The sequence below is a fragment of the Salarias fasciatus genome (genome assembly GCF_902148845.1).
Source record: "Salarias fasciatus chromosome 7 unlocalized genomic scaffold, fSalaFa1.1 super_scaffold_4, whole genome shotgun sequence".
Classification (NCBI taxonomy): domain Eukaryota; kingdom Metazoa; phylum Chordata; class Actinopteri; order Blenniiformes; family Blenniidae; genus Salarias; species Salarias fasciatus.
In genome coordinates this window covers 18,629,934-18,650,088 of record NW_021941229.1, presented here as the reverse complement: position 1 = coordinate 18,650,088, position 20,155 = coordinate 18,629,934, and positions in this window count along the sequence as shown.

The window sequence follows — 20,155 nt, the reverse complement described above, 5'->3', positions numbered from 1 at the left end:
AGTGCACATTAATTAAATAAAAACATACTTAGTTGAGCATTATTGGATCTTAAAGTCAATAGTACAATCAGCTACATGGACCATACGTTATCCAATCAAACCCTGATCTGACTGAAATCAAATCATGTACATGTAAACAACAGTTTTATTAGTTGAAAGCCTCAATGGATATATAGTTCAGTTTCAACAATAAGCTTGATCATTTCAACTTAAATGTATCCATGTGGGTCAAACCCTCAAAAAACATCACAGTGCAAATATTTTGAATTGATCCACTGATTAATCTGATTTGGAAAAATGTCTTCCTCCTTCGGCTTCATCCTCTCCAGTTGAAACCGTTGCCAACAGAAATTTGTGTTTAAAGCTTCTTTGTCTTTCATGGGGCCCATTTTAGTTTCTTTTTATTTATTTATTTATTTATTTATTTATTTATTTATTTATTTTCACAATTTTAAGGCAGAATTTGAAATACCTGCTGATTATTTAATCGTTCAAATTTGGATGGGTGCTTAATGAAACAATTATCTTTGGTGTGGTGCACTCAGACTAGCGTTGTATCACTCCTTTACACAGATTTTTAAATAAGTGTTTTTCACAATTGGTGGGTTTCTGTCGACAGAGGCATGGTGTTGAATGTTGGCTTGATTCCAGGATTAGCTATTCTGCATGGTATTTGTGTGTATTACAATATATATGTATCTCATTTTTCCCCCAAGGTACTTCAGCTTTCTTTCACAATGCAAAAACAATGCTATTGTTGTAAAGTTGTGACTTCAAATTGCCTCTATGTGTGTGTGTGTGTGTGTGTGTGTGTGTGTGTGTGTGTGTATGCTTCAGATTGTCTGTCTCCCTGTGTTAGTCCAGTGATGGACTGGTGACCTGTTCAGGGTGTAGCCTGCCCCTCAATCAGTGTTTGCTGGGATTGACAGCAGCTCCTTGCGACCTTAACTTGGAGAGACAAGGAATAAATAAAACATGGAAGGATGGATTTCCTCTTCATTGTGTCTTTCCAATATTTGGGATATAAATTATCAACACTGGAAATTTTGGAATATGAATGTTAAAGAAAGATGTTTTTCCCATAGTTTGTTATCATGCGATCTCTGTGCTGAATGTGACAATAATAAAATTAATTTCAGGTGAAAGTGGACTTGACTGAGTTCCATCCTCAGAATACCAAGTCTCGACCGCTCTAGAGCTCACAACATTCTGTCTTGCTCTCCCTCTCTCCCTCTCTCTCTCTCTCATGTCATGTGAAAGTGCCTGAAAATGGAAGCGAGAGATGATAGGTGATGATGAGACTGCTAGTTTTAAAGAAGAATGGAAAATCTGTGTCAAACAAGAACAGACATCCAGGAGCAAGGGAGAAGTCCCGCAGCAGCACTTATCAGCCACTTGCAATGCCACCCTTGACATTCCTTTGGACATAGCTTCACACCAATTCACACTTAAATTCATGGGACTGTAGCGGTTCAGGAGACTTGTAATGTGACCTTGATGAGTCATCTGTGATCGCAGGAGCTGCCGGTGACATCAGTGTGTGAACACCGACCGGAGGAATGAACGGCTGAATTCATCCAGACAGTCTGGGAGTGACTTACTAAAGGGTTACACTTGTATCTCACCAGTGGTGCAGTGTTCAGACCCCCCTGCTTCTCAGCAAAAATATTGTTGGTACAAGTTGAGGCCTCAGCTCAACACCCTCACAAAGTTGAAACATTTAGAAAACATTTAAATAACCCTGTTTGCATGTTAGTGATCATGTTATTATTATAAACTGATCATCTGCAAAACCCATGTAAATCTAAGAATAAATGTATTTGAGTGTCCATGAATTTTTGCTGATTTTTATTCTGAATTTTAATTATTTAGTCCCTTAGACAGACTTTATATAGTGGAATATCTCTGTTCTGGAACACACTCAATGTTCAGAAAAAACACACACATTGGTAAAACTTCAATAATATGCACCCTATTATATATTATAAATCTGCACACATGCTTGCACATGATATCAACAAAGGAAGGTTACTTTCCTGCTAATGTGGAAAAAAAAAAAATCAAAGGTAACGTCAGTGTAAACGGGTAGATCTGCACTACTGTTCTACATGTGTGTGATCCACAGCCATTCAGCAAAGTTGTGTGCTTCAGTCAGTCAGTCACTGACTGACTGAAGCACACAGGAACCTAGCAGTAGTGTAGCTTCCTTGAAAAGTAAGTTTTAACAATCATCCCCTGGATTCAAGTAGAACCACTGCAATTCACAACTAACTGGATAGTTCAGAGAGCCAAACCTGGGATTCAAAGGATGAACTGGACCTGAGTGACTCAATACTGCCACCCACTGTACAAGGGAGGAATCACATAAATGGTACACAATGCCTCTTTAAGTATCACCACAGACAAAACCAACAACATGCATTTAAAATTGTAAACAGGGATATAAAATACTCTAACACAAAAGTAAAAGTCACAAAATAATAAACAGTTTCTTTTTTTGCACTTTTCTTATAGCTATTAAATTATGGTGACCTTTTTGACCCACACAACAGTGAGCTACTTGAATAGTTTTGTTGTCAATCTCTGTAAAATTTACAGCACGTTATACATAAAGTATTGCAGTACTGCTGTTAACCTGCATTTCTATGTATCTGCACAAAGTGAGCTTTTCAGTCTTCCAACCAAATGCGCAAATAACAGAGCAAAGCCGTTCTTGTCAGAATCACTTCAGCTGTCTGCTGTATTGTAGCCTCAGCTTTACTCACACTCTAACACCTGTAAACTGGACCTCCAGCACATCTGAAATGCCGGTGACCTACAATCCCAAAGTGCAGCACAACGCTTCCCGTGCAAAAGACGCGCAAGCACTCGAGCTGCTGCTTTGCTAAAGTGCTGCCCACGCGATGGCTTCTGTGTAGACATGACTTAAGGGATGTTGAATTTCTTAATCCAAATGCAAAAGGGTAAAGAGAATGTGACCGTGTGCAATGTGTGTTGAGTCTTTTATGTCACACACTTGTCGCTGGCAGGCACACAAAGCGATGTGTGAAAGGATAAAGAAAGAGCTTTGGAAATCAGAATGACTGTGCTTCTGAAACTGTTAAAAGAACTTTGCTACATTAAATCATTTGCACAGTTTTTTATCAATAGTTGAGAGAATTAAAGTGTGTATCTTAATGTAAATAATACTTTCGGACTCAAATTTGTCTCCATAAGGATAAACCTCATATCAAAGGTTGTGTACCATTTGACGGTTAAAGCACAGTGGGAAGAAAATGCATTCGTTGAGGACTTACTTGTATAACATAGCAAACAGTGCCAGATGGTGATAATATGACAGGTTATCGAGTTACGGACAGCAGCACTGTACGTCCTCTTGTTCACCTTGTTATCATGGAGCTTCACCACAGAGGACAGCTGACAAGAACATGTATTCACCCACACAAAAATACCAAAGCAGCGTTACTCAAAAACTGTGCAACAGTCTATAATGTGCTGATATGTGGGGACCCTGGTAATAGAGATTGAGTGAAAAAAGTAGGTGCAGCTTTAATGTGTCGGCGCGATGTGCCAGTTCAAAACAGCCATCCTGTAAACATTTATACATAATATATATATATATATATATATATATATATATATATATATATATATATATATATATATAATATGTGTGTGTGTGTGTGTGAATAGGAACATTTACTGGTAGCCAAGCAACTGAAGAATGAACCACTGATTGTGAGGCATGAATGAAACAGCTGAGACTAATCAACTAATGCAAGTGCAACTTCAGTGCTCTTTTAAAACTAATGCTATGCCCCATTTCGTTTCAATGTAAATGAATAGTACTTCATACTGATTTAATATAAATAATATGAATGCTAAATTAATGTCTTACTCAAGCAAGTGGTTGTTAAGTCACTCGTGTCTTATTTTAATCTCACTTTATGTTGATTAATGGTAATATTTACAGAAAGCTGCTTGTGAAGGGGCGCTGCTGCTTTGTTAAACTTAAGCAAGAAAAAAAAAGAAGCAAGAGCTGGATGACTAAAGTGTCCTACTTTTAGAGATCTTTGCATTGCATTGCCTCTTTTCTTCTGCCAATTATCTGCGACCTTCAAATCAGACCAAGCCTACAGAGTTCAAAAAGACTCTTGCAGAACAAATGTTCAGTTAGATATCGTGCCGTCCTCCTCACAAGTTGTGCACCAGATACAAGGAAGCACAGTTTAACATTGTTCCCAGCAAATGTGGACTCCCTGCTGTGACGACAGCTCAGAGCCCTTCTGGTGATAGGAAGGAAACAGGAAATTCAGCAGAAACATGCCCATGCTTCTGGACATGCACCAAGTGTGACGTCTCTATTCAGCGTGTTGCCTCAAAAGTGTACGTAAATATGTGTCTGTTCACATACACAAACAACAAGTTATTTAACGGTTGGTTTTTTTTAAACTGGTTTCGACTCATTAAAAAAAAACATTTTTGCTGAAGATGACAGAACCTTTAGTTATCATCCATTTGAGGTTTGCCAGGCACGTCCTGGGAGGCGTTCCCAAGGTCAAGTCAGGGCACGCTTGAGAAGATTATCCCCCTCGTTTAGCTGGGAGCAGCTTGTGGTCAGCCAGAAGAGCAGGAGGAAGTTGTTGGGGACAGAGATGACTTGGGTTTTTTGACTCTCCATAATGCCATTCATGATTCTGGAAAAGAAACGTGACGGATAGACAGTCAGTCTGTAGGTAGCAAACTTGGGGTTTGTTTTTGTGAGAAACAAGAGTTGCCCACCCCTGCCTTTTTTTTTTAATTTTTTTTATTTCTGTTCAGCCTACAAAGACCAATAACACAATATTCCCATTAAAGTCATTTCTGGTGTGATTTACTGGACTCTTTGATGGATGTCTTTGTGATAGGTAGTGACATTGTGATTGCTAAAAGTCCCCTTTGGGGTACTATGAAGGGTGTGTCTAAAACTGTGCACATGCACTCCGAGGCAAGACTATCACCACGCCATCTGTAGTCTCTCCACAGGAACATAACCAGCACCATTTATTGCACATATGATTATTGGTTGGCTTTTCTTTTTTTTCTTTTTACAAGCCATCTGCTCAGGAGAGGTGAGAAGGGATTTGTGAAATGGAATACTGTAGCATATTGATTCCCTGCTTTAACACATCAATGTCCGCTCTTAGCACTTAGCTTTATTTCAATTGTGTGAGGTAAAGCTGTTAATTCTGCGACAGCCCAGAATGAGCTTCGCGAAGTAAAACAAACGGCGAGCTTTCTGTTGAGGAGGTTATGTACACCTGCGGTCCGACTGCTTACAAAGTCAATTCTGTTGGTCTTCTACAGCAGTGGATGTAGCCCCGAGGCTGGTTGTGTAGACACAAGTTAGTTCAAAAAACCAAAGTCTCGACAGTGAAAAAGAAAATCCACAACACATTGCTTTTAAACTCTACTCTTCTTTCATATTGTTCAGCTTTGATACTTCTGATACTGAATGCATTGTTATAGTCATGTCTGCTGTGTGAAAAGAAATGGCAGAAACAAACAAGATCTTTTTTCCTGCAGCAAGCTGCGACATGCTGTATACTAGACAACCCTCAACCTTGCGCTACTCAAATTACACACTGCAATCGTTTGTTCGCTGGCGCTTTTAGGTGAATGATGGGAGCTGGCTGGTGTATCTGAGGGGCTTTGGTTTAGTGTGCGTTTGTTTCTGAGCCCATGCACACACGACGTCTGACTCACTTTGTCAGAAAGCTTTGGACTCAATTCTAACAAGACTGTGAAGGAGTGTCTGTCTCCCCCTGTTGTGTCAGTGTTAGAAAACAGAAAGTGAAAAACTGCTAATATCCTCTTTAACACTATGTGCTCTGAACACTTGTTATAGACATATTTTTTTGTATATATGGTACATACACAGACAGCCAATTTGGGGGAATGAGGAAGTGAAAGAGCTCTAACAACCTTTCTGAACAAACTGCACAAATGGGATAAAATCTATCCACGTCTCACAGTGATTAAAGCCATTTCAGAAACAGACAGGACAAAACACATTACATAATTGAATTTTGAAATCCAAGTAATTCGGCACCGCCAGTGAAAGTGAAAGTCGGCAAATTAACTCTAACATCCCAAGGTTCACGTAGAATGTCAAGCTAATTGCCACATTTTGGTTTCATGTCAGATTTTCAAAAGGATATCACAATAAAATGTTTTCTTGTTCACAGCTGTTGGGAACCTTCGAGGGCAAGAAAGCCTGTTAAAGACTTTGAATACATCGACCCTTATAAGCCTGCAATCGCATAGTTTTGGTTATTTACTGCATCTTGTTCGATCATTTTAATTTGTCTTCATTGCATTTAAGTTCAATGTGTTAAATATAATTTATCATGATGACATAAAAATGATGCGCTCTAGGAAAAGAAAGCTCAACTCATCCACTTAGATAGATAGATAGATAGATAGATAGATAGAGGGTTTTGTTTGTACAGCATCAGACTTATTAGTAATCATTAACAACAACAAACCTCAATTATCTACAGACACAGAACTACTGTTCATGATGCAATGTTTTAATACCGTCATGATAAATATATAAGTCAAAAGTCATTATGGTTGAGATATTTATTTAGCTGCTAATTGTCTCGTCGTGTGACACCTGCCAAATTATGTCTTTGTAATCAGGTGGCATTACTGCGTTTCTCTCGTACAGCCGTGGGAACTCGGAAGCGTAGAGAGCGACTGTAATCCAAGCGCAAGATGACTCGAATTTGGAGTACAAAATGAAGGATTAAGTTGTGGCTGCTATGTGAGCCTGACAGAACTGTTTATTCTCCCTCACACTGCTGTCAAAGAAACTGTTCTTTGCACTGGTGATTAGAGGTGGTCTGGGAAGGCAGCAATGCAGACAAAATGTCATGCCAGAATGTGCACTAAAGATCACACCGTGCCGCTGATCTGCATAAACACAAAATCAGCTGTGCCACTCTGCGTAACTCTCAAATGGGCTCATTTGGCAGTAGCTGAACACTTTGGGCCAAAGATCAATGGCTGACTTTGTAGCTGTCTCATTAGACTTGAGGTGTTATGTCCTCCGTGAATACGGGGGCTGAGCTGTCAATTGATCACCACCTGCTAGTGACTTGGGTCAGATGGCACGGAAGGCAGTGTCTAATGTACTGTAAGGTGTTCAGGATTAGCTTCAAATGTGTCTGTCCAAGAATAGTTTGAGATTTCACCTCAAAGCAAAACTCATAAATCGTGTAGGAAGGGTCTGGGGCCTTTTGAATATGTTCAAACCACAAGGCATGGACACCACCAGTGAAGGCGTTCGTCAAAGCCGAAAAAGGATGCTCTCCAAGCTTGGCTGGCTCGACAGGCTCCGGACACACAGGGAACACTTCCACCGGCCAAAAGGTTGTGAAGGCCAAAAGGCTTGTGCGGTTGCTGAAGAAAGGGATGTATTTGGAGAGGCTGTGGAAGAGCCCATGGTTTCAGTCTAAATAGAAGTAAGTAGCTTAAGAGGTGGGGAAAAAAAATCCTGCACCACTTAAGCACTATGCAGAGCCAGAAATTCATTTATTGGATGCATCTAAAATGATCGCTCTAGAGGTGAATAGCTCAGAGCTACAAAAAATCAATTTGGAATGCTTCTATAACTTTCAAGGTAATCAACATAGGAAAATGAGCTATCCTATTGAAGAGAGCAGAGTAGAGAAATTACAGAGTATCCCACTGCAGCAATTTTACCTAAAAAAGCTGCAACAAACACGTCATTTGCTGTGATCTCTTCACAAAAATTTACATGAGAGGCTCACTGGAATTTTCAAGAATCTTTCGAGAATTCAATTTAATTATCAATTAAATATTGTGGGAGGCATGAAGACAATGAAATCTAAAAAAAAAAAAAAAAATGCTATTAAAGTTTGCAGTATTTGCTTCTTTTAAGGCTTTTTAAGTTCTATTATGCTTTATGTTGTGATGTTTTTTTGTTTTTAATTTGTCTAGCTCTGTATAAAACATTGTGCTGTTTGCGTCCCCTGAAACTAATTGCAGCATCTAAATGACAACATTTCAATTTAAAATGCATAGTTTTTGCATTTTCATTTCATAAAAGTTTCATGTTCCCAATTTAATTTCTTGAAAACGATCCCTTTTTACACCAAAACGGCAAAAAACCTGAGCACGACATAGTTGGCATGCCAGGCCACAAGTTCGCACTGCTGCTTGTTTTGTTGAGTTGTTATCATGTAAACAGGGCCTAAAATGAATTTGGCACCCCAACTATTGTTTTTTCAAAGTCACTTTAACATGAGTCCCGATTGGCTGAATCCAACTGACTATTCGATGTGCTACCGAAAATGGACAATACAGTTCAAAATCAATGCAAAACTAAGGATATGAATATGCTCACCCACATAAATGAGGCTTAGCTGTTATTGTCATAGTTCCTTCTGTGTCTGCGTCTCTGTTTCACCTCCCATTTTATTTTGGCTCACCTGTCTGAGCTCAGTGCACGTGCTCCACTGGTCATTCCCCCATGTGTCTGATTAGTATTAATAACAGAACAAAAAACTAAACCAAAAAAAAGTGAATATTCATCCAGTGTATAGGGATAATGCTTGTTTCTCTGTTGGGTTCATTTGTGCTGCTAAAACAGGGTCAGCATTGTTGCTTGGCTTGGTGGTGGTGCTGCCTTGGTGGCTGGGTGGGGGTGTGAATGTTCACCCATCATAATCTCACACACTGCTGTTTCGCAGTGGGAGTACACACAAGCGCAAAGCCCCTAATGCCAAGTGCAATTGCATGCCATTTGGTGCAATAAATGGTTCCAAATCCTTTGACGCGTCTGACTGAAATTGTGCGAGTTCAGGCGGTGCGCTGAAGTTATGCACACCATTAGCTGATAAGTACTGGCTGACTCGTACAATCGCCAGTCAAATTCAAACAAGTCAGTAAGACAGCCTTAATAATCTAACAAGCTTACACTCTCACACTCACTCTTCTGATCATGTTGGCTGTTTCTATACTGGTTTCGCTGCTCTCTCCTGCCTTAGTGTGTTGCTGCCTCCCCCTCTTCCCGCTTCCCTGTCATATTACCATGCTAGGGATACGGCATCTCTGCCTTGTGCATTATGTATATCCCACATCTCAGTGATATGTACCCTCTGGGTTCTCCTCTGTATACTCCTTGTAGTTTTAATGTGCTCCTGCTGAATTTCATATCTGCTTGGATTCATTTAGGGAGCACTGCCATGAACAGAGCCTTTTACATTTGAATATGGACATCGCTGTGGCGCAGAAGGCAAGCACTCAAGCCTCACAGCAAAAGGGTCCAGAGTTGGTATCTGATAGGAGGGCCGCAACCTTTCTGAATAAATGTGTTTCATTTAGTACCTGTCGGTGGGTTTTCTGTGGTTTTCATATGCGGCCCAGAAGAAATGTACGCGGTCGTGAAGCATGCACAGTGAGTGTGCAGCTAATTCACTGTCTTGGCTAGGCATGTCCTTATTACAATGTGTTTCCCCCTCAGTCCAATACAAACATTTTATTGGTGTATTGACCTTCCAAATTGATTTTATAGAACATCAGAGCATCAGATGTCTAAAGTAAAACTAGCAATGGTTGCTTCTTGCTTTAAAAAAACCTTGAATGTTGTCACGTACTGTGTTGTACAGTTCCGATAATGCAGTGTCTGAAATAAGATGTTCAAAAGAAAAAAAGTCATGGTAATGTGGTTTAAGGTTTTTCTTTTTTTTTTTTACTTCATGCAAATTGTTGCACAGAGAATTACCTCCTCATGAAACATTTACTGAACACAACATAAACACACTAAGCTTGTGTGTTGGATACTTGGGATAAAGTCGTCTGCAATTGCTCTGATGGTTTCTGCTTCCTGAACGGCGCAGCCGCGCTGCGCTCAGACAGAAGAATTGGCTGTATTGAACGAGGCTCTGATACTTCCACTTCTTAATATGCTGGTGTTGTAGACACAGTAATTGGCCACTGGACTGTTTTTGTTTGCTGCTTTGAAATACTTTCACACTGGGGACATTTTAGCCACTGTGCTACTACAGTGTGTTTGTTACAAGACCGTTTATGGCTTGTACTAAACACAGGTGTAAAAAAAAATAAATTAATAAAAAAAAAGGCCTAATTTTCCGATTGCAAATTAATTGAAAAAAATGCAGAAATTGTCCCTGAACCGATCAGTCATCCCCAGTTTTAGTTATGTCAGACAAGCACTAAGTGGCAGAATCTATTATGTCACTCAACCAAAGTGACTGAGCCTTTTCTGGCTTTGTTTAATGCTGAACAGAGAGAGAAACCGTTATTAGCATATAAATGCAAAACATTATCACCTAATCCTAATACCACTTAATCCCTCCGCGCTACTTTGTATATTGATTTTACCAGGAAGTGAAGACTCACCTTAGCTACCTCATGCTGTTTAAGGGGTAGTATCTTTTTATTGCATGGTTTGACATTTGACTTTAAGGATATTAAAAATAATCACACTGCAGGAAAAATAAAGAAATGAGCTACAGAGCTGATATTTGCCCATGTTACCCTATCTTCCAATCTGACACATCTGCTGCACCGAGTGATGGGTTAATGAGGGGCACACATGTCCTGTCCTATTTCCTGCAATCAGCTCACTCAGACATTTTGACAGGAGGCAATTATGGACAAAAAATACTGAGCAGGCTCCAAAATTGCTTAGACACACACACACACACGCACGCACACACACACTTACGCGCACAGATATCTATTGAGAGGGTCAAACATGCATTTGGGATAAGGCCTGGTGCACCTGATTGGCATACACTCTGGAATTAGGCTTGACATGTGAAGACTCGGGAGCATTTAAACCTCAACCTCAATCACTTATACACACCCAGGGTGGCGACGATAGCCTTCAAATGATTTTTGGTCCACGAATGGATCGGGAATTCATATTTTCTTTGAATAAGAATGATTAAAATATTTTTTTTTTCTTTTGTTTTTCCATGTACTGGGGCTTACATTGGGCCTGTTGCACGGGAGGGGAAAGTAAAACAGAACATCTAGCAAATGTGTCGTGCAGCTTTTGCAATTAGTGGCCGATTTGTAATAATTAATAAAGTGTTGGTTTCGAGTGTTATTGTTTAAACATATCTTAGCAATCAAATCAAATGTAATGACTCAAAATTACTGCATTAAGCAATATGAAAAATCCAAATACTGCATGTAATTTAAAATGAGAGAAATCATTTTCATTATATTAGCTGCCACAGCTTCCACACATCATTTTGATAAATGCATTCTTTCACAACTTGTCCCACAGGTACGAAGATCAAAAGTTGCCCCTCCCTGGTGCAACGTGAACTATTGCAGTGCTCAGATTTCTTGAGAGACTCCTGACTTGGGTTGATGTTGAGGTCATTAAAAAGTCTGCCTGTGCATCTCCATCTTTCTGAGCGATTGAATGATAAGGCAGTCACAAATGATGCAGTCCAGTCATATATCAAGCAAATACTGCATATATATATATATACCCCACCTTCACACCCCTGCATCCCCACAAGGTGATATTGACTGCAACTTAATGAGGAAAGGCAAGAGGGAAACGTCTCCACACGCGGCATGCTAAAATCATACTTTCATCAATCTCCCATGTGTCAGCTGTGTGTTTGGCTGTCTAGAAGAAAACCACAGTGTTTCTTTTAACACCGTGTACGTTACACGCACGCCAACATTCCTTCAGTATCTTTCGAAACAATCTTACACTAATAATTACAGCCTTCCTCCCTCCGGAAACTTTGGTAATCAAGCCATAAGACACCTTTAAATAAACGGCTTAAGAAACACATTAAAACGCTCCAGACTAATTCACAGATGCCTGGTTTCTGACAAGAAGCTGATTTAAACCTGTAAACCGTCTCTTAATCTGCCCTTCCACCTTGGGCAATCTGTCATGATTGACAGTGTGTGTTCAGCGGTAACAACACAAACATTCAATCTAACTCTTGAGGCCCCACAAGGCATTTAATTTCCCTCCAATGAGACAGCGAGGGAGTAAACCCTGTGATTACAGGTACAGCACTGGTTAAAGTTCAGTTTGGCAGGATACAGCTCTCGGGTGATTCAGGCGCATTAACATCCCGGACACTCAAGATGATTTGCATGCATTGTCAGCCCTTTTAAAACATCACACTAAGCACTTGAACAGCTTGCTGCTACGGGGGCCAAGGGGCCTCGCACCTCCCCGCTGTCAGAGATTTGCACACTCACACCCTTGAATGCGATGGTGGTGGTGGAGAGGTTATATCTTATCAGAGTAGAAAGATTATAGAAGCAATTTTGTTTCATTTTGTGTCATTAAATCTATTTATTTATAGGGTAATAACTTGGCTACAGTATAACATATCAAATTAAAGTCTGCTAAGGTACCAGCATTACCTATATTTACGCTGCAATAAATATAATTGGCAATGGTAGAATCAGCGTTTAATTTTTTTCAAGTTAAGCAAAACTGAATAATTGATGTTAAAATAGGACAGAAAATAGCCCATGAATCTTGATAAGATGTCAGACATTACAGTGAGTTCAGTGATGTTGGAAACCGAAGTTCAAAGACAAACTGGAGAAATGAGTACAGCATTGAGCATAAATTGGGCTTAAGAATTATTCACAGACACAAAAGAGATGCTGATATTCCGGTCAGGCTGCATTTCCTGCACTTATTCAGACTGAGTTGCAGTTTACAAAAAGAGATCAGCAGCTTGACAGAAAATGTCAAACGTAAGCGTCACCGAGTGGGACACGGACATTTGACTAGACGTCACGATCCCAGTCACAAAACTGAGGTATAGGGTATAGATTAAACATTGAACAGAGGACAGCAACAACATGACAGTTTTCACCTGATAATAGTGAATATATTTTATATCAGCCCTTTACTGGGAAATCGATTGTATTCTTCAACTTACAGCTCACACTGACAGGCTGAATGACAATTACTAAACATGAGAGGAAAAACATGAGCTCACCATGAAGATAGATGGAATTCTGGATTTCTTGGGAAATGCTGACATTTGTGAGAGTTCTAGAAAGCGCCTGAGTTTCAGAATGAGTTTGAGTTGTAGAATCTAGAATGTGTCACAGTTGTAAAAAAAAAAGCAGGTCAAGCTTTTATTCCATTTTTCTTGACGTTGCATGATTGTATCATATTGTGGTATTTCAATGTGTAAAACTGTTTTTAATTGTTTGACTTATGTATGGATTTTTTTACGAACTGTTTTATTCTTTTGAATATGGATTAGAGGTACTACGCTTAAATCAAGAGTTATTTTCAAATGTCCTGCTTATAGAACTCTGTTTCTAACTTGGACTCTGATTCCAGCCTCCTACAGTCAAAGACAGACGACTCCCAGAATAGATCACTACCTTCTACAGAGTGACCATACATGCAATATTTTTTGGGGAAACATAATCCCGAGTTTATATGAAGTGACACAAGGTGTTGAAAAGTGCTACAAAGTTCTACAAAGGGAGAAAATATAATTGTCACTTAGCTGTAATACTGCATTGAGTGACAGGTGAAATTTTCAGTGAAAGTGAAAGAAACATTATTTTCTACTTCATCACAGAAGCCTTGTAGCTTTTCACCTTGTCTTGATGCTGGAACAGCCATAAATTTCCTAAATCTACGGCAAGAAGCAATTCAGCAAAAATAATCAGGTTCTGGACTATTATGAATTATTGAATGGTTGGAATGTGTGTCGGTATTTAATCAGCACTTTTTTTTTCTTTTTGATTTCCAATTTCTCAATGTTAGCTGACCTCTCGCTCATGTGGGCATTTTTCTCATTTTGTTAAGCTCTGAAATAGTCGGTTGTTGTCACACACAAGAGCTCTCTCTGCTCTGCCAACCAGAACAGAATCCAATAAAAACAACTTCGCCCCACTCATCCCCAACAGTCTTATATGTTACCTCTGTCAAAGGGGTTATGGTTTCACGACCGATCGTCGGCCTGTAAATATGTCAGAAGAAGCCAGGAGAAACTGATTTCAGCCAGCTTCAGTGGGGAGTGGGGTCTGCAGTCCAATGATGAAATACTTGTCCTGCATTTTAATACAAATAGTTAATCATTATTTTATGTTTTAATCATTCTCACTGATCCAAGCCTGTGTGAAAATATAACAAAGGCTTTGCTTGCTGCATTGTGCAGAATGTCTTCATTCTCTTCAGAGGAGTGAATTCCACTGTGTTGACCTGCAGCTCAGGTCATGCTCCCCAGAATTTACTGCATATACACCTGACACATTTTTCGGCAAATGGTCTGTCTTTAAATCTCGCATCTTTATGGTTACATCTTGTTTTTGTGTTCTAAAATGAGCTGCACTGTCAATTACTACTGAGCATGACGTGAGGAACCAGACAGTTTAAGAAACTCATCAGTAGAGTCCAATCAAAAATACCAGACTAACATATTCTAATCAGCTGCTTCTTTCAAATTATTCTGGACCAAGTACTGTGGGCATTTTCCATCCATCCGCAGTGCCTCTTCACTGGTCTTGCGCAGGGTTAGAGCTGATACCAGCCGTCTACGGGTGAAAACCGTAGACCGAACACTTACAGGACATTTGACGAGTAAACTTCCAACATTTTTTGGATTGTGGAAGGAAACCGGGTTACAGAGAAACCATGCAAGTTGCAAACCTTACGTTTAAAAAAAAAACACTCAATACCAGAATTAAAGGAGAGATATTCTTGCTATGTGGTGAGAGCATAGTTCATCCTTTTACCATTCATATAAAGGTAGTAAATCATATAAAGATAGGAAAAGGAATCAAAGAAAGTCATATTCATTAAAGCTTCATGAAGTTATTCATACATTTTCAACATCATTTTATCCAGGTCAGGGTTGCATGGTGCTCAGGCTGATCCCAGCTCACAAGGAACAGCCAGACAATCAAACACGGTTACTTTCAGACCTACGAGTCATCTTCAAGTGGAAAAAATCACAGTAGGTTTTTCAGTTCTATTCATAACTTTCTTCCTGTATGTCCCTCAATACTTCACACCAAACATTTATTAATACCAGCAACAGGTAGAACTTTTTTATTTATGGTCTTTCACGCCAAGTTTTTTTTTTTTTTTTTCAAAAATATCTACTGAAACCTAATCGAAATTAATATTTTAAATATATTACACAAAGGTACATATACATGTTTGTAAGCTGACGCTGTATATTTCTTCATTTTGGTATTGTTTGGCAAGTCTCTTTTGCTTCAGTGGGCATGTCAGCAAAAATAGTCAAATTAAGCAAACCATTTCTAATCCATCAAGACATCTGCTCGATCAGGCTTCTTGTCACCCTGAATGAAATCTGCTCCCTCAGATAAAATGAACATGTCAGAATTGGATAAAGGGACAGCTTCACCTCGGAGATGTCGGGTCACTGAGCAATGTTCAGTAGCCGGCTGACAAAGACTTGGGGAATGGCACAGAGCTCCGCTTTCTGCCGTTGATAATAGCTTTATCACAGCATTTTTATTACTTTATAACCCGTGTGAATCGGGAACCATTTTTCAACATATATGTGGAAGAAGCCTGTCTGGCAGAGGCTCCATCTCTTACTTTCAGAGCTAATATGCTTTTCATTGTGACAGTAATTGTATGAAGAGATGTACTTTTTAGAGTGTTCATATGAAATGTCAGTCTTCCCACTGTTAATAGCAAAAAAGAAAAAGAAAATACTAATGACAATTAAACATAGATGTAAATTAGATCAATTCTTTCAGAATCTTGCCACAGTATTTTCTTTGCATGCACACAAAACAAAATCTTTTTTTTGTTTCACAGCAGGATTATAGACTTAAGTATCTCTTTATTTACTTTGGTCACTTTTATATCACCTGCTATGAGACTGATTTGATGGGTCGGTGTTATAAAGATTTATCTTCCAGGCTTACCTCCCCGTTGCATCACTTTCAGCAAGTCCTGCACAACCCTCCTTTGAGTAAAAAGCTTATCTTTCAGAGCATGAGTCACAGCATTGTGGTTAGCACAGGTCAGGGTTTTTTTTGAAGATTCAGTGGTGTTTGCTTTCATATAATAATGTGTGCTTTTTCTTCCCACGTTATTACTTTCAGCTCTGCATGGTTCTGTGCCTGTATTCCTGGGTCTTTTTTTATTTTTTTCATCAGTGATTTGTGTACATATAGCTGTAAAACCCTCTTACCTACATTTATCAGTGAATCTACTCCGGTCTGATGGCTGGTGTCGTTATTAGTTTAACGCACACATGTCCATGAGTTGGACAGACAGAGCAGTGTAAACCTTAGTTATGAGAAAATCCGGGCAGGTTGGAATAACTGGCACAGAGATCAAATAACAGGATATTTTTAAAAAATGTGGAAAAACATCTTGAACCTAAATGTGAAGGTTTTTTTTTTTTTTTTTCTGTCTGATCTGAAGTTAATAAATTCATCTAATTGAGATGATATTTAAATCTTCCTGAAACACAATAATTCCTCTGTTTTGCATGTGCAATGTTCCATGTGGCAAAGACTGTTAATATCAGAAAGGTCACAAATTATTTTTAGAGGTGCTTCTTTAATTTTTCAAAATATTGCTTCAGTCAGGAAATAATTTCAAGGAGATCAACTAAGAACTGTTGAAATATTCTTCAACTTTTGGCCTATGAGGAAAACTAAAGTTACAGCATGTCTACATTTTAAAAGACACATCTTTGTTTTTAATTATTCAGAGAAAAGACTTGACACAACCCACACACTCTGCCCTGCAACAAACAATTTCCTACAGAACAAGGTTACGTACACATATGTGTTCGTCTATTTTTATGTGTGACGAGTTTTATTTATTTTTTTCGAAGAAGCTTGAATCAGTCGACTGAATTCTAGCTGCACTTTGATGATTTAAGTATTAAGTGAATCTGCTTCCAATTGGAACAACAAACAAGCGTGGAAGCGGAGTGGCGGTGGAGGGAGGAGGACAAATCAAACTCCGGCTGGGCACAAATAAACAAACCCGGTAAAAACTGACCTGTATGTTGGAGTCTATCGAAGACTCCGCCGTATATTGGAGACTCTCTAAGAGTCTGAAGTACTTTGTGGCTAGCTGTTTTCAGGGTCTGGTAACTCCCAGAGCAAGGCACTGAGGTCAGTCTGCCTTTCATAACAGGCTCCTCTCATCCTCTTTAAAAGCAGTACTCTCCCACCGTGACGTACTGACAGTTTGGTAATGGAAAGGAGAGTTCAGAGCAGCTCCTCTTGAGAGAAATCTAATATTTGGCATGCAGGATGGTGGGATTGAAGACATTGTCGTGTAAAATAAGATGCTAAGAGCTGATAGCATGAGGTGAGCTGCAATTGTTCACATCCAAAAATCTATTGATATTTTCAAGATGAAATGGTTAACAGGGCATGATATTCTAAATTTTATTTTGAATTGCAGTCATATAATTGCCAGTGTGTTTAACGTGTATTAATATGTGTGAGTTGTAGATGTTAAGAAGTTAAAAAAAGAGACTGCAGCTACCTTCTCGATCTTGACACTGAACATGCACAGGATTGCCAATCACGCTGCATAATAGGCTCCTCTGTATTACTCAGGCAGACAGCAAGATGAAACAGGACGCCAATCCTGGGTTTCACCATGAACCTGGTTCACCAGTGAACATTTTTTAACAGGTGTTCAAGTATGGATTGTTTTTTGATTAATATATACTTCAATTATAAAATCACATTGAAATCAAGTGTTTGTTGAGAAATAGGTGATAAGAAGCCTATGTTGGAATATGGGTTTTGTGGCTTGAATAAAAGAAAAAGTCACTTTCTCTGCAACTTCTGTGAGTAGAAATGACCACATTAGCAACAATCGCCAGGGGATTAATTTACCACTTTCCACAGCAAGCACTTGAATTATTTTTACCACAGTGAAGAGGTAAAGTGTTGCATGCACCACCTTTAACATCAGGATTTTACAGTGTAAAATACCTTTTGTGCATTTTTGCTTTCTTGGGTTTTAAAGCAGATGAGCATCGTGTCAAACAGAAATAGACGTCGTAGCTCAGAAAATGCCAGATCTGTAATCAGCTTTAGGGAACAGACTAATCAATTCAGTTGCGCTGGTTGCTTGGTAACTGAGGTCACGCTTGGACATTTTCATAGGTTATATATCTGTTCACAATGATGTCCCTGAGCAGTGCACTGGCTAAGCTACCTCAACAGTTAAATCTGTCTATCCTTGTACACACATCAACACAAAGCATTTCAGTATTACTATCTCCCTACAGAGAATCGGGAGCTGCGAGTGGAACAGGTACGTGAGCCGCATAGCAGGCTCGCATTTTACCTTCAGGCACTGGCTGTCAACATCTCGACCACGGAATTACAAATGACAGAGCAAGTCCAAGAATCACGACCACCACTTTCTGCACACCCAAAGATGGCAGGCAGGACATTACTGAACACTGTGCACTAGAAGCCAGGAGTAGAGATGTGATGTTTGATGTTTGTGTTTCCATTTGTATGACCAACTAGCAGAAGTTTCTTGTCATGCATCCATCTCGAGCGGCAGATTGAAAGGAAAGTTCCTGCAGTTCTTTTTTAAAAACCTCTGTGCAAACTGATGATAACTCCTTTTGTTGTGGAGAATCCGGTGTTACTGCGTAGTGACAGTAAAAACATCTCAAACACTCTTTGTTTGACAAGAAGCTCAACACTGATAAATTGTAGCAATAAAAAATAAAAAAAATATAACACAAAAGAGGTAAAAAAGGTAAAATGTAGCATAAAAGGGAACTAGGATGGATTGACTAGGACCAAATAGTTTTCACGTTCTGAACTTTTTATTGATGAATCAGTTTGTTCTGCCTCTATATTCCAACTTTCCTATGTCTGAAGACCATAGTTTTAAAAGGCCTACATTTATCAGACAAGAACATTCCCATCAGATCGACTGCAAAGTAAGTATGCATGAATTTGTGTATTTGTATTTCAAGGGGAGAATTGCTACATGAGTGTCAAGACGAGCGCACACACTCTCGTTGAGGAAAGGTAGTTAAAATGTAGGTTGGCCAGCTGGTTTTGGCAGTCACAAGAAGAAGAAAGAAAGATAAATAAGCATCTAAAACCCTGGAAAGTCTGTCACAATTGCCACTAAAGCACGGGCTTGCTGGAAGTTGGGCTCCTTAATAGCGTATCCCCAGTTTTGTAAAAATGAAGCAGTTATCAGAGAAATGGCAACTTCAATCAGACGACTGGGAGAAATCAGATCCAATTTTCTGCATGTGTTCACCGCAAATATGAGTTCTCCAAGTTTTTCAGTGGGCCACACACAACACAAATTCAAGTTCATTGCCAATGGTTTTGTGAACTTCGGAGTGGGGAAAAAAAGTAAACTGTTCTAGCGCTTTGCATCATTTGACACCGTCAGCAGAGAAGTTCTGATGTAGACGTCTGAACTGGTACGATTTCCATGATCTAATGCAGGCCATGCTTTTGTTTGCTGACTACATACTCAGATTTGTTCTTATATGCAGTTCAAAGTATTACTCTTTCAGACCTCAACACTCCTGTGACTCCCCATAAGTCACCTGACCTTCTCCTCCTCCTCACTAGCCAGACTTTTTTGTTACTAATCAGCCCCCGCACCAGTCATTGCTTTGCAGTGGGCTGTTTTGTGGATTTTCTCTGAAGTTTCCATCTCCCTGCTGCTTTGTTGTTTTGTTTTTCCTCTTTTTTTTTTTTTTCTCTTGTCCGTCTGATTCGCAACCTCATGCATCTTCTTTTAGCCCACAGATAAATCGCTTTTTCGTTTCACTTTTACCATCCAGTCCAGGGGCATCAAACTCATTTTGATTCAGGAGCTACACACAGTCCAATCAGATCTTAACTGGATCAAACTAGGGAAAAAAAAGGCATAAAAACTTTTAAATGTATGAAATACGAATGTTTCCCATTGCTTAATTGCAAGAATTTTTAAGTATATTCCTTTGAACACTTACATTAATTCAATTCTTTATCAAAATATATCATAAATGACCTGAATTCCATTAGGAAAAATTAAAAATACTAGTTTTGGTAATACAGGTAATGCCCTCTTTGTGATTTTCTTACACTTTGCAAGGTCATACTACAG